Below are 16,948 nucleotides of genomic sequence, written 5' to 3'. Positions count from 1 at the left end.
TGAACTTATTTTTTATCACAAAAACTGACGTATAAATTTTAATGGTGATTGATGGTCTTCTTGACAAACGGAAGGGTTTAGTATGGGTAAAAATTCCTGTAATAACGAAAGGGACGACCTTGTAATCGATGTCCAGAGACTACTGAGATTATGGAGAGAACACTTCTCTGTTCTCCTCAATGGAGAAAAAGGAAACAGCAACGCAGCGCCAAGGAATGATGAGCCCGATCACGCCAGCGATTATGCTGGAATAAATGTGTCTATAGACATTAAACTTTGCCGATTCTTTTACATGCAGGAAATACATTGCGCATGTCGAGGTTTATTCTAGATAAATAAGAGTTTTGGACACTGAGAGGATGGTTCGCTGGGAATTTATAGACACAAAGCTTTGCCGACTCTTTTCGGATTAGGCTGAAGGCCTGCTAATGCTCATCTGGTTCAAATTTCTGAATCATAGTGTACTGAATTTGTTCGTATTTTCCTGTGAGAAGTCTGTTGTCTGTTATATTTCTGAGTATTTAACAGAAAACCTTTTTTTAGCATTTACTTTCTCTCTTTTATAAGAAATATTCCCGACTCACTGTGTAAATGATGTTCTGGCGACTATGATATTCTGTGGCAGTTCTGAGCACGCTTTTTTGCAAGGCCTGCGGCTTTTTCCAACTCAGAACTTTAGGTGCGAAAGCGGTTGTAATCTCGCCAAAATGTAAGTCATTATCGAACGTCACATTCAGGTTTTTTGGATGCCGAAAAGTCATAAACGTAATGCCATCAATGTAGATGTACAATAGTGGTGACATTCAAAGCATAGCTCATCATTGGAATCGACAGGATCCCTTGCCATTTTCGTGCAGTGATCGGCCTATTTAGTATTGTTAAGTCTTTGTGTGGAGAAGGGAGCTTCGATTTTTAAAATTGAGCGAAACTGGGCATACGAAAAAAACCTGGTTAGTCAAATTTTAATTTTTCTTGGTTCTGATATTGCATTTTTGAACTGAACCAGCTTCTTCCGGCCACACTCAAATAAAATGCGGGCTACCTGTTGAGATAAGCTTGAAGAAAAGACCCTTCGGTATCTTGCATTAACGTGTTGTGATTGACTATGTCAAATGCTTTTTATAAGTTTCGCCATTTGTAAAGGTCGAGTAGCCACTGGTGAACCCATCGTTGTTAGCACAACAACAATAACCCATTGGAGTTCTGTATTCGAAAGCTCTCGTGCTTTTTCAGTTCATATAATTTGTCCTACAAAGTGAAAGCGTATGAAAGCAGAAACGGATCCATGATTGAATATTGTTTAACATTGTTTTGGTAACACATGCCCATGTACGAATCGATATACAAACCATTTACATTTACTTTCATCAATAATAGATATTTAAAGCTCTTTCAGCTACAGCTTGGTAAATGTCCTTGTGCACATCAGGCAATCATGCATTCAACAACTCAGTATATCATTCACTTAGTAAATCAGTGATGCTTTCAATGACACTACTAAATTTATGATTTATGCAGCAGTTCGTGAAATTGTCACAACGAGTTCATGCAAAAGTTCTTTCCTGCAGCATCATTGCACTACAAAGCTTTTTAAACTTTAATTACGAAATTGCTATAATGACTAAATTAGATGCTTAAATACATACACACACGCAAATGAGATGAAAGTACATATAAGATCACATCATACAGTTGAGTAGAGAACGAGTGCGTTCAAAAAGCATAAAATGTAGGTCAAGTTTACACATTTGCTTTGCGAAAGTAATTAAAAAGTTTTGTATGCAAACTTCAACAGGTAGATATGTATGATAGTAAGCGCATGTATATGTGCATATTTATGTGTGCAGCATGATAATGTACCGCTGGATATGAGTGTGTATAGCTATGTATCACACATCAAATGGAATTGGAAAAGTTGATGTTTACTAACTAAAGAGCGAACTAATAAAAATGTCGCTAAATTTCTCTTTAGTAGCCGGATTTCATTCTAAATAGATGCCGAACTAGATGAAAGATACTTGCTAATTAACCGTGTATTCAAAGGAGTCTAAGCTTGAGTGAAATCAAATAACATATACCAATCTGTAACTCGCAGAGTAGCTGTCGTTTTCGTCCAGAGGCGACTCCTTTAAAACAAAGGCGCTAGCACCAAAATCGATAGCACGCCGATAACAAATTTGGCAGTACTTCGAGAGGATTTCGATAAGGTTTCGATATCGAATCGATAACTTTTTGAAACTTAATCCTAACTTTGCGATAACTACTTGATAACAAATCGAGAGCGCCTCGTTCAATTTTCGATAATATGCCGATAACGAAACGCTGACTTTTCAAAAACATAACGATAAGGTTTTAGTAACTTAATGAGACCTGTTCGATTAATTATCAATAACTGTTCGACACTACATCGATAATTTTCGATAGCAACTTTTCGATAACAACGTGATAAGATTTCTGTAGAAAATCAATAATTCGTCGATAAAAAATTGATAGCTCATCGATAACATTTGTAATCGATAGCGAATTTGTACGACTGATGTAACAAAATGGACTGCGGTGTACAGGCCCCTGCCCCCGCCGCACAGCTAGAAGTCACACTCTTCATCCGTCTTCCCAACCCAGCTAGTATGTTCAAAGCATAGCTGCAGGGAATAAAGAACGCCTGTTGGTTCCACCACCTAACTGTAAGAAGATGCTGCGCAATGCAGGAAAATCAGCGCCAGTTACACTCATATCTGTCCCAGGTCACAGAAAGATACTTACTTAACTGGCACTTAACCGTTTATACCGTTATGTCAGCTCAACAAGGCGGCGCCAGTTGTGCCTTTTCTGGATTTAAATCATTACACCAAGGGAATTTAAATCGTTTTCCATATGGTCCTTCCAGCGTAGACGGGCCCGCTGTCTTACTTTGCTTCCATAGTTGGGTTCGGATAATGCTGGCTTCCAGATAAACGAAGCTTGTTACTATGAAAATGCGCTTGATAGGCAGGTACTTCGATTTGTCCTCATTCACCATCAAACCCCTTCTTTTCCGCTTCTTTTTCCAGTTTGGAGTAAGCAGAGCTAACGGCGCGGGTGTTCTGGCCGATGATACCATCGTCGTCAGTACACGGCAGTAATTGCATGCGGCAACAGTTACACTCAAAAAAAAAAAAAAAAATATGGATATCAAATCGATAACGTTTTTGATAAAAATTCTATAACTTTTCAAAAACAAATCGATACATTTTTTATAACAACTCAATAACTTTTCGATAATAGAACGATGAAAGCTGCCGAGGGATAACGCAGTTTAGAAAAATATTATCACATACATGCATTTTGATGTTGCTTTTCTCGGGACTTAGCTAGGTTGGCCAGCACATTACCACTGTCCTCTCTTTAAAGCGATTCAAAACAAAAAAACCGTGGATACCAAGTACTCGTTTTTAAGTTAACTAGGAGTTTAAGCTGAACCACAACAGAGGCAATTTTGCTAGAAACAACCAATTTCGGAATTAAAAAAAAAAGCGTTGTCGGCTTCTTATCTGTGAAAAAAGAAAGCGCCAAGTTATTGTTGTGTTATTATCGTCGAGCTATCGTTTTGTTATCGGTCTTTTGTGGGTTTCTTATCGGCTTGTTATAGCGAGGTTACAGATGTCTTTTTGTTTTTATTGCGTTGTCTATTTCAAAACAAACCGACAAGTGGTCGATAATTAATCGATAGCACGCACAGCAATAAAAATTTTGTAATACTCTGATAAAAAAACGTCAGTTCTTCGATATCAAATTGATATTGATTTTAAAACAAATTGATAAATTTCCAATTGATACCTTGTTGTTGTTGTTGTTCTGTGTGTGTATCGATACCTTGTCGATACATTTTTTTGATAACATATTGAGACTTTTCGACAACAACATGTTGTTCATAATAAGTCGATAACTTTTCGACGACAAACCAATAGATCGTCAATAAAAATATGTAACTAATTCATAACCTTTGTTATCGATAGCAAGTTTATAACACTTAAAAAATAAATCTATAGCTTGCCAATATCTCATTGATAAGACCTTTATCTAACCAATGGTTTATCGATAATAAAGCAGTCGAAAACTTTGCAATCGATAACGAGCCAACAATTTGAAAACACCCAGTTTTCGGTTTCGGTCCCGGCTTCGGATCTGACTTCTAATTTTTCCTTTCCTCCATATCCGTCCGTCCGTCCACCTGTCCGTAAAAACAATAACTTGAGTAACTTTTGAGATAACTTAACGAAATTTGGTATGTAATTTCCTGGGCACACATCTCGGATCGCTATTTAAAATTAACAAAATCGGACTATAACCAGGCCCACCTTTTCGATATCGAAAATTTCGCAAAACCGAAAAAGTGCGATAATTCATTACCAAAGATGGATAAACCGATGAAACTTGGTAGGTGGGTTGGACCTTATGACGCAGAATAGAAAACTAGTAAAATTTTGGACAATGGACGTGGCACCGCCCACTTTTAAAAGAAGTTAATTTAAAAGTTTGCAAGCTGTAATTTGGCAGCTGAATATGTAATGTTCGGTTACAGCCGAACTTAACTTTCCTTTTTTTTTCATTTCCTCTTTTTTCCCTTCCTTCCATCTCCCCCTCCTTTTTTACCTTTCCTTTCCTTTCCATTCCTTTCCTTTCCTTTCCTCTCCTTTCCTTTAATTTTCTTTCCTTTCTCCTCCTTTACATTCCTTGCCTTTTCTTTCCTTTCCTGTCCCTTCCCTTTCAATTTCTTTCGTTTCCACTCCTCTCCTACCAGGGCGCTTTCGCAAATCATGGAAGGTGGTATTGACCAAGACATCAACTCCATTTGACCAGTGGCTTAGTTTTATATATTTTGTGCTGTCATACTGTGCATTATTTCCTTTCCCTTCCTTTCCCTCCCTCTCCTCTCCTACCAGAGAGCTTTCCAAAATCAAGGAAAGTGGCATTGACCAAGACATCAACTCCATTCTACCCATGTCACAGTTTTATATATTCTGTGCTGTCATACGGTGCATCCTTTCCTTTCCTTTCCTTTCCTTTCCCTTCCTATTCCTTCTTTTCCTCTCCTTAGCTTTCCCTTCCTTTCCTTTCCTTTCCTTTCCTTTCCTTTCCTCTCCTTTCCTTTAATTTTCTTTCCTTTCTTCTCCTTTACATTTCTTGCTTTTTCTTACCTTTCCTGTCCCCTTTCCATTCCTTTCGTTTCCTTTCCTCTCCTACCACGGCGCTTTCGCAAATCAAGGAAGGTGGTATTGACCAAGACATCAATTTGACCCATGGCTTAGTTTTATATATTCTGTGTCCCTCCCTCTCCTCTCCTACCAGAGAGCTTTCGAAAATCAAGGAAAGTGGGATTGACCAAGACATCAACTCCATTCAACCCATGTCACAGTTTTATATATTCTGTGCTGTCATACGGTGCATCCTTTCCTTTCCTTTCCCTTCTTTTCTTTCCTTTCCTTACCTTTCTCTTCCCTTCGTTTCCTTTCCTTTCCTTTTCTAATTTCTGTTATATCAACTCAACCACATATATATTGGTCTTACATTATGCTACATTGCAGTGACTACACCTACGTTTACATTCTACAATCCCCCATACCGTACGAGGAGATATTTTCACATGAAAAATGTACAAATTATGCAATTATGGTGATTCGATCAATGAAATAAATTTCAAAGTTTGAACAGCAATAAATTTACAAAATGAAATAAAGTCGACACCTTTAGCTGCAATTTTGAACAAAAAACGACCCAAACATACACTTGCTTTACGAAAATGCTACTTAAACTCAGTGCAAAGAGTAAACTTTCAGGGAGGGTGTTTTGATGGTCAAAGGCTTAGTTTCGTAACTAAAAATGCGATTTGCGATGCAAAACACGTCGCTGGTGTAATTTGCAAAAACACAAAACATTAAACTTGTCCGGTCATAAAGAATTGTTAACGAGCGATTTCCGCATAGCCCCAACACCAAAGCCTTCGGATACGTGTTGCAACAGTAACTATGTAGCGCTACATACAATAACAAACAATAACCTAAGAATATTGTAGCAAAAAAGGCAACATATTTAACCCATTTATTTTGGGTTTGCCTGCATAATAGATGAACGTGGTCAAATTTTGTATTGATATCGATAGGGGGGGTTATTTTGAATTCGAGCAGCGCAGCGCTTTTGGTATAATCGTGTTAAAGCAACTGAATTAGCGTAGAAGTATGTTTTTGTGTGTGTGCGAGAATGATTGATTTTCGCTTGCGTAGCATACAAAAAGGTGTGCGGCTTAGTATTCTGTAATGGATGGTATATATGTATGTATATGTATGGGGCACTAAGTAGGCTTTAACAAAATTTATAGGAAGTGTGGCGCAGTTTTTGATATTTTCTAAGAAAAAAAAAAGATGTGTACGAAGAAGAAAGCTTGAGGGCACTACGGCACACTTCGAATGTGCATATAAATGAAATAAATAAATATTTACAAAATAAATAAAGAGCACATTACAGCAAACAAATCAAATATTTAGACGAACATAAATAATACATTTTGTTAGCGTGCAAAGAAGTGTTTATGTTTTTTTTTACAATAATGCATTCAAGTCAGGTGCACGGCGCATACACCTATACTTACATACATATATACATATATGCCTATATATTTCGTTAGGCATGCGTGCATGTGGAAATATATTAGATTACATTGGCCAAAGGCTAAGCAAAATGTTTGCACCCAGTAGGGATTTTCGTTTGTTAGCTATTTATCAAAAGCTACGACTATAACTAGGCTGATAATCTGTTATTTTTTTATGTATAAACATCTGTGCTTGCAGTAAGGGGTAATAAAAAATTATAATCAAAAATGTAATTAAACCAATCAAATAAGAACATAATTCACAAAAAAATATGAAGTTTGAGCTTTACCTTATGTAGCATTTTTTACGCATATTTTAACATAAATGCATATTTCTACATATTTATCAATTACTTATTTCCTTACATATTTGGCGCTTAGCCGTTTAAACGGTAATGGCTGTCCAACAAGTGGCGCCAGTCGCTTCTTCGCTCTGCTAACTGGCGCTAATTGGTCACACCAAGGAAATTTAAAACATTTTCCACCTGATCCTTTCAGCTGAGTGGAGGCCGCCCTCTTCCTCTGTTTCTATGGGCGGGTCCGATAAAAATACTTTCTTAGCTGTAGCCTCATATTTCAATCCAATGCCACGGCCTGGCTAGTGTGGCTGCTGCGTTTCGAATCCGCTGGAATATGCTGTTATCTGCGTGAAACTCGTACAGCGCATCACCAAATATTCTTCTGTTCTCGCCGTCGCCAACGCGTAGTGTTCTGTAAATTTTCCGAAAACTTGTCAGAAACATCAGATCCGCCTCATCTGATGTTGTGATAGCCCATGCTTCCGCAAAATATAGCAGAACAAGTACGATAATTGACATGTAGAGAATGTTTTTCGTTTGCCGAGAGCGGCGTTTGCTTTTCAGTTATCTACTAGGTCCAAAGTATCATATTTTGGCAAGAGTGATACTTCGCTGGTTTTCAGAGTTGATGTTGTTGTTTGTGTTAATGCTGGTTCCCATTAACTTGTTGCTCCAGAGATGCTTTTGAAATGCCATCAAGATATCTGGTTTTGTTTCTTACCAGCTTCGCCTGCTGAAGGTGGTGGCTAAACTGTAGCTTATGCCTTTGAAACCAGCCTAGCCGTCATATACAGTACCTGTCTTCTAATTGGGTTCGTTGTTGGCATTCCCCACTCAAAGACTCTTGAGTGAAAGACACCTGCGATGACTGCAGCTCCGTTAATTTTTCGGGCACTGTTCTCGATATCGGCAAGCTTATGTTGAAACTCCAGTAAGCTATCGCTGAGTATCAGGTTGCAGCTATTTATAGCGGAGTTTTAGACTTGGGCACATACGAGGGCGATTTCGGTTTTTGCCTTATTACACTGGATCACAAATTCCAATTTTTTCTGCACCAGAGACGCCATTATAAAATTCCTATGTGAAATCACTCCCTGATTCCGAAAACCAAGGTTATTTTTAATTCTATGGTAACGTTTTTGAGATATTTAGGAATTACCGTTTTTTCAAAAAAAAAAAAAAGACATTGAGTCCACTTAATCATATATATTTCAAGAACGAATTGAGTACTTCCAAAACGGTTTGAAGCTTTTAAAAGGTAATAAAATTTGCTATAAACTGGGTATACAACACTTTTTACTAGGCCCTGCAGATTCAAAGATAACGAACAAGCATTACGGATTTTTCAATTTTTTTTTTTTGTAAAAATATAAAAAAAAAATTGTACTTTGCGAGGAAGGATCTCGACAAATTTTTATTTTTTTGCAGATTTTTTTTTCTCTCTAAGCTCTGTTTTATTATAAAAAAATTAGCTTTCATTCAACAAAATCGATGGACCAATATAAAAGTTATAAGCATTCACGTAAATATATCCATTTAACACTTAAGTACCCTACTGGTATATATGTTTTCGTATTCGTATATCAGTTATTAGCAGGTAGATTTTCGGGTTGGGATTGGAAAGTCAAGAAAAGTAACCTATGCGAGCGTATCTACAGTGTCATTACCAGAAATAAATTCAACGGAAACTACATTACCAGAATCAAATTTAACTTTAGTTCCGGCTCCAGTTTCATTGTCAACAGCAGTATCTGATTACGCGACGGAAACTACATTACCAGAATCAAATTTAACTTTAGTTCCGGCTCCAGTTTCATTGTCAACAGCAGTATCTGATTACGCGACATCATGTTGTACTGGATTTCAAACGGAAAACGAAACAAACACTTTGTCACAAAAAGAACTACACGCCTCTCGTATGCAATAATTTAAATTTGTTCCATCCGATGTTAAGGTAACATATTGTAATGAATTTAGGGCAATTCCTCTTATTGGCAACCCTCTGCTAACGTTCGTACCTCTAAACTGTTGAATAAAATAACTCCAATATTCAATAATGCAAAATGGCCTTTATTAGACTACTTCGAAAATATTTCACAATAACACTTATACTTCGCAATTGATAGCGTGCTTAAATCAAATTGATTGGTCGTGCCTCAGCTGGTGCTGCTTTTATACTCTTCGGTTTCCGCGTTGGCATATTTCTAGGCGTTTCTATTTCTAGAATTTACTACTTGTTTACCAGCTATAAACTACAGATGCACGTTTATAGCTTCTCATATGCGTGTATATATGTGAGTGGTACTTGCACAAATGATTGCCTACTTTTGTGAGCATCTCAGATATATGCATGTGTATGTGTGAGAATGCTGATGTGCTGATGATTGCATACTTTTGTGAGCATCTCTCCGCTGCTGGCATGTAGATACTTGTAGACATAATGATTGATTTGTTTATGTACATACAAGTCACTGCTTAGTATCGGCTTAGAGATGATAGTATCCCTTAGTGTTGCTAATATTCGTCAAAATATTATAGAACTGGTCACGAACAATTATCCAAGTACTACACGAAGGAGGACAGTGTTTGTTACTGCAAAGATATTGCTAGTATATTCAAACAGTTTGGTGAACCATATGATTCAAAAGAGTGGCGATTGTTCATAAACGGCAATAAATTAAGTTGAAAGGCCGTATTATTGCATATTGGTCACTAGTGGAGGCAGCAGCGTGGGATTCTTTTGAAAAAGTCGTTACTTCTTTTTTAGGCAAACGCAAAAGTCCCAACTACGAGATTTTAGTGAACGACTTAATCAAAAACTATGCGGAAATGGGTAAATAAAAAAAATATTTAAGACCCTTTTTTCAGTTAACTTTAAAACCTATCTGCCCGATAAACAAAAAATTTGTATGGAAATTTGCATGGGAATATATATCCCTAAATCTGAATTCATCGCCCAGTTCGCACAAACAAGAACGAGAAAGATGTAAACAAAAAATTTGTTTTGAATTGAAAGATAAATCCAGCATAAGAAAATTATATACTAATGTGTCACTTATGTATTTATCTAATTTACCTTTTTATTTTCTTTCAGGAGTAAATATGTCTTTAAAAAATCGTTTTCTACACTTGCGAAAGATTTCACCAGCAAATGAAAATGATTTAAAGTCGCTATGATGGGTGAATACTGTTGGTTGCTCATAAGAGAAACCGATCCTAATCTAAATAAGCGTCAAAACAAGACATAACTTTTTCAATTATAAAAAAAGATCATAAAGTTAAGACAGAATCATATATACATATGCTATTATTTGTAGGGTACTTAAGTTTACTATATGGATATATTTAGAGAAGCTCGGCCTTAGATCTCTTCGGAGGTTATCGCGCCTTATATTTATTTTTTATTTTTATTTATATATTTATTTGAGTGCTTATAACTTTTGTATTAGTTCATCGGTTTTGTTGAATGAAAGCTTTTTTTTTTTGTACTAAAACAGAGCTTATAGAGAAAAAAAAACTGCAAAAAAAAAAGTTTTCGAGGTCCTTTCTCGCAAAGTACAAATTTTTTTGTATTTTTACAACAAACAAATGAAAAAATCCGTAATGATTGTTCGTTATCTTTGAATCTGCAGGGCCTAGCAAAAAGTGTTGTATGCACAGTTCTAATTAAATTTTATTACCTTTTAAAAGTTTCAAACCGTTTTCGAATTGATTAATTCGTTCTTGAGATATATAGGATTAAGTGGACCCAATTTTTTTTTTTTTTTTTTTTTTTTTTTTTTGAAAAAACGGTTTTTCGTAAATATCTCAAAAACTTTACCATAGAGTTAAAAATAACCTTGATTTTCGGAATCAGGGGATAATTTTACATAGGAGTTTCATAATGGCGTCTCTGGTGCATTTTGGCTGTAAACCAGTGTTATTAAGGGCCCTGCCTCCAGGCGGGAAGCAGAGTGCAGCTGTTTCATAGGTTATTGTCTCATACAATGCAATTAGCAGTACAATGCCGCTATTTTATAAACATTCGGGAGGAGGTTATCATACGATATTTACAGGTTCATGCGAATGTCCACAATGGGTTACTATCGTTATCAAGTTACGTATCTGGCCGCGGGTCAATTGCCCTAATTTTATTTGAAGCTTGTTCCTAAATTATTTTTACTTTCTTAAGGCCTTTTTCACCATCTTCACTTAGTCACTTTTCTGTAAGTTATCAAAACTCCCGTGTTTATTGCAGTAACGACTGTCAGTTAAATCAAAAGTGTAAACAAAATTCAGCTGTATTTTTTTTTTTTTAATTTGTCTATATTCAATTATCGACTGGGTAATCCTATGTTGGTGAAATCGAAAATATCGAATGAAGCTATCTGAAGGATGGCTAAGCCGTTGTTGAATTTTAACTTAACTAGGGATGGTGAAGACGCTTCTTAGTGTGGACAACTTATATAACCCCACGATGGCAGTTTTTTGGGTTTTTGGAAAATTTCATCAGTTTTAGAACACATTTTTTTGAGCAAGGTTTGGCTCTGCTTGGTTTGGGCACATTTACGGAGACATAGGCTATTTTTGCTTGCTGGATTGCCTATGATAACTACGTTACATACACACATTCTGCTATACTGTGTACATCCTGTAACACATTTTGATTTAAGCCACACACTTTCTATTTGATTTTTTTTTTGCGTGTAAAAATCGACACGCGCAAACAAATCGCCAGAGAGTACATCATCCAAAACCCTAAAATGAGCAGAAACTAAAAACTATTTCCGCAACAATCATCAAAGGCGTGTGCATGCGTTCAACGCTCAAAGGTACAAATATGCGGCTAAATCGAATTTTTGGAACATATTTCCGAAAAAGAAAATCTTTTTTGATTCCCCTTTCGTAAATTACATCAACCTATGCAGATGGAATTTTAGTTTGTTGTTTGTTTATACATTGCAAGCGAAATATTTTTCATTGATTGGTTGATGGAGTCTTGCACCAGAAAGGAAAAGAAAATAATAGCTGAAAATTGTATTTGAGTTTACTTCTGTTGAATATTTATGAAATTACATCAAGTGTAAGATATGGCGGTAGCTACGTGATGTATACATTCCAGAGAAAGGTTGAAATTACTTAAGATTCAGGAGCTGCTACCAGTGTAATTTGGTTAGAGGATAATATAAGACGATTTTAAGCTTAAGACGCGCGCTCTGTGCGCCTCGACGCATAGATGACGACGGTGCGACATCGGGTGGCTTAGATTGGCGACGGCAGTGGCAGCGTATATCAGCGGATTATATCTCTGCTTCTCTACTTTTATATATTTCTCACTTTTAAAGCACACCTTTCAAGCTTGCTCCGTGTATACGCTTCTCCAGCTAGGATTCGATTGCCGCTAAGCGCTAACCAAGCGAACATGTATTCCGAAAACGAATAAGTTACGCTCATCGCTCGAAATTGATGAAGTATTACGCGTGATCACAGATTAATACTAAACCTTCTCTCAACATACCTGTATTGAAAACTTTAAACAAGTTGTAATGCAGCTAGAATGAATGCATACTTCCATGACTATTCTGGGAACCACCCGGCAAACTTTTGTAAACTAGATTTTTCTCCGACCCTTCTTCTAGATAAAAAATTATCAATCAGAATCCCGAATCCTACAGTTAGGCAGTGATCTAACCTTTTCAAGGTAGGAGTACTTTCTTAAAAGTTTCAATAAATTCCAGACAGTCGCTTAATAAACTAGTCTCTCGGTTCACCACAATATAGATGTGGCATTTCTGTTAAGGCATTTCGCTTCTCCACTAGATTTACCGAGAAAGCTTATTTGAGATTGGCTCTGAGACACACCTGTGAAACGGTTCGAAAATCCTGGCTTCGTACGCATCTGAACCAAACAATCAATCTCAATCGTTTCTCTTTAGGTTCATTGATCGGGGTATTAATGAGAGACTGTCTGATGGTAGCACACGGTGATCGCATGGGAATTCAAACTAATGACTTCTGTTGTAGTTGTGCGAATGAGGAGGATATAAAAAGTATTGAACACTTTCTCTGCAGATGCAGGTAGACAGAACAGTTGTTTGAGCAAACATTTTATCTACTGTTTAACAGAGCTTGGCTCTTGATCTGGATGGTGGCACATTAATTAGGATCAGCGTTTTTCGTAGAGATCAATGCCATCTTGAATGTCTTAATATCAATCTCCTTGCTTGGTCTTTTGGAAAAAAACTTGGCAAATGTCACCATCTGCGCTAGCTTTCTACTCTAACTATAGGGTTTGGACTAGTTTTCTTCCAGAACCAAGTTTACAAGTAACGAACTATTCATTGTTGAATTTCCTTATTTTATACATAAGTTTTGGGCTTGCTTTGCTTTACAAGTAATTACATACAAAAAACCTGAAAGCATTCAGTATAGCCATCAATTTCTTTAAAAATTTAGTTTTTGCATATTTTCTACCTGAAATTCCGTCAGTACTTCTACTTGTCTTCAAATTTTCAGTATGATGAAATATTCTCTTACTCTGTATTAAAGAAAATCGGTTTAAAATTTCGCGTTACTACAAATGTTGTGTAAAACTTCATTAACTCAACGTCAACCACACCGCGGTACACAAACTTCCTTTACTCATGGTTCGCGCAAGTATTTAGCTTGATTTTGGTTATTGTTTTTACCGTAGCAACATTTAAACAACAAATTCCTATGCCCACACTGTTGCAGACTCACACCAATTGTGTCAAACATCAGTAGTTTCCTGCTGTTGTAATATACTCTTATATTTAAAAGTGCCCTTTCCAAAAATTCCACTTCCTTCGTAAGCCAACCCCAATCATCATAGTTTTTATACAACTCATTCCAACGCCTAACAAGTGTGGCTCCACACCCGCTTTGACAGATCCCGCCAATCACTTTTGACTTGCAGACGCCATGCAATACGCAAAGAAACCGAATAACGCTTTTTAATAGAAAATTTGACAGCCGTGAAATGATTTTCGTTCACATAAGCAAAGCTACAGCCAAGTGGCACAGTGGGCTGTTTTTAATAAAACTTACCATAGTTTAAAGAATTGTAATGAATTGAAAAAAAGTTGTAAATGTCTTAAATTTAAAAATCAATAAAATAAAAAGTTTTAAAAAAATTATAAAAAAATTTCCCATACCGGGAATCGAACCCGGGCCTTCTTGGTGAAAGCCAGATATCCTAGCCACTAGACCATATGGGATATATTTTAAATAGCGCACAATGCTTCATTTGAGAGCAGTTACAAGATCAGTCATGGTGAGTCAAGTACACTCGCGATCACTCACGTATCTCTTAATACTAAAAATGTGCTCTCTGATAAAGTCAATTTGCTTATTTGTTTTGACACGAGTAAAGCTAACAGTTTCACACCTACAGGTATGCGCATACATATATACAAATGTATTACTCAGGTTATACCCGTACCCGCACAGCCGATATTTTTGTACAGTGAAGGTAAAATTATTAAGAAATGGAAAAATACAAAACATGAATTAAATAACTTAAAATTAAATTAAATAAGATAAAAATAAAAAAAAATTATGAAATGAAAATACAAAAAATTATATAAGTTATAAAATATAATAAAATTAATTTAAAAAAATAATAAAAGAAAATAAATAAATTAGATAAAGGTAAATCAAATTAAATAAAGCGAAATTAAAATAAAGTAGAGTAAAATTAAATTAAACTTATTTAAATTAAATTAATTTAAAAAAAAAATACAAACTAAAATAAATAAAACAAAAAAATTACACTAAAATATAATAAAATTAACAAAAATGAAATAAAATAAAATAGGCTAAAATATAAGAAAAGTAAAATAAATAAAACAAATTTAAATAAGATAAAACAAAACAAATAAATAAAAGGAAAAAAAAAATAAATAGTAGCTAAAATAAAATAAAAAAAAAGAATAAAATAAAATTAAGGTAAAGTAAAATCAATAAAATAAAATAATATAAAATAAAATAAAATAAAATAAAATAAAATAAAATAAAATAAAATAAAATAAAATTAAATAAAATAAAATAAAATAAAATAAAGTAAAATAAAACTAAAATCAAATAAGATGAAATAAAATAAAATATAATAAAATTCAATTAACTTGAAGAAAAATAAACTAAAACATGGTAGCATTAGATAACAAAAATAAAATGAAGTAAATTAAAATAAAATAAAATAGAATAAAATAAAAAAAAAAATAAAACAAAATTAAATGAATTAAATTAAAATGAAATAAAATATAATGAAATAAAACAAAGTTAACTAAAAATTTAATTAAAAAAAAATAAACTAAACTAAAATCAAATAAGATAAAACAAAATAAAATAAAGTAGAATAAAATAAAAGAAATATATAAGAGGAAATTATATAAAACTAAATAAGCAAATACAAAATAAAAAAAATAAAATATAATATAATTTAATATAATATAATATAATATAATATAATATAATATAATCAAATAAAATAAAATAATAAAAAGTAAAACAAAAAAAATCCGAATAAAATTAAATTTAATTTATTTGAAGAAATAAAAGTAAGAAATGGAATAGAATAAAATAAAATTTTATTAAATAAAATTAAATAAATAATAAATAAAATAAAATGAAATATATTAAAACACAAAAAAAAATAAAAAATTAAAAATAAAATAAAATAAAATGAAATAAAACAAAAAAAATTTATTTAAATAAAATAAAGTAAAATGCGATAAAATAAAATAAAATAAAATAAAGTAAAATAAAATAAAATAAAATAAAATAAAATAAAATAAAATAAAGTAAAATAAAATAAAATAAAATAAAATAAAATAAAATAAGATAAAATAAAATAAAATAAAGTAAGATGAAATAAAATAAAATTAAATTACTTACTTAATTGGCGCTTAACCGTCTAAACGGTTATGGCCGTCCAACAAGGCGCGCCATTCGCTCCTTCGCTCCGCCAACCGGCGCCAATTGGTCACACCAAGGGAGTTTAAATCGTTTTCCACCTGGTCCTTCCAACGGAGTGGGGGCCGCCCTCTACCTCTGCTTCCATAGGCGGGTTCCGATAGAAACACTTTCTTGGCCGGAGCATCATCTTTCATTCGCATAACATGGCCTAGCCAGCGCAGCCGCTGCGTTTTAATTCGCTGGACTATGTTGATGTCTGCGTATAGCTCGTACAGCTCATCATTAAATCTTCTTCGGTACTCGCCATCGCCAACGCGTAGAGGTCCATAAATCTTTCGAAGAACTTTTCTCTCGAACACTCCCAAAGCCGCTTCATCTGCTGTTGTCATGGTCCATGCTTCTGCCCCATATAGCAGGACGGGTACGATAAGTGACTTGTAGAGTATGATTTTCGTTCGCCGAGAGAGGACTTTACTTTTCAATTGCCTACCTAGTCCAAAGTAGCATTTACTGGCAAGATTGATTCTTCGCTGGATTTCAGTGCTGATGTTGTTGCTAATGTTGATGCTGGTTCCCAAATAAACGAAGTCTTTTACTATTTCGAAATTATGGCTGCCAACAGTAGTGTGGTTGCCAAGGCGCATATGCGCTGACTCTTTGCTCGATGACAGCAGGTACTTCGTTTTGTCCTCATTCACCATCAAACCCATCTTTACCGCTTCTTTTTCCAGCTTGGAGTAAGCAGAACTAACAGCGCGGGTGTTTAGGCCGATGATATCAATGTCATCAGCATATGCCAGTAATTGCACGCTTTTATAGTATATTGTTCCAGTGCGGTTAAGTTCTGCAGCTAGTATAATTTTCTCCAGCATCAAATTAAAGAAATCGCACGATAGGGGGTCACCCTGTCTGAAACCTCTTTTAGTTTCGAACGGCTCGGAGAGGTCCTTCCCAATTCTGACTGAGCTGATGGTGTTGCTCAACGTCATTTTGCACAGCCGTATAAGTTTTGCGGGGAAACCAAATTCAGACATAGCGGCATATAGGCAGCTCCTTTTCGTGCTGTCGAAGGCGGCTTTAAAGTCGACGAAGAGGTGATGTGTGTCGA

General features: G+C 35.0%; 1 non-coding gene across 1 annotated transcript; it reads right to left on the bottom strand.

Annotated features, from left to right (window-relative positions):
* Nucleotides 1-14,069: 14,069 nt before the first annotated feature.
* On the bottom strand, nucleotides 14,070-14,141 carry TRNAE-UUC (transfer RNA glutamic acid (anticodon UUC)). The gene has a single exon. It is a non-coding gene; the product is annotated as a tRNA-Glu (tRNA).
* Between the last annotated feature and the right edge of the window lie 2,807 nt (nucleotides 14,142-16,948).

The sequence above is a fragment of the Eurosta solidaginis genome, chromosome 3, assembly GCF_040869045.1.
Source record: "Eurosta solidaginis isolate ZX-2024a chromosome 3, ASM4086904v1, whole genome shotgun sequence".
Lineage (NCBI taxonomy): Eukaryota > Metazoa > Arthropoda > Insecta > Diptera > Tephritidae > Eurosta > Eurosta solidaginis.
This window is presented reverse-complemented; position numbering and strand designations above follow the sequence as displayed.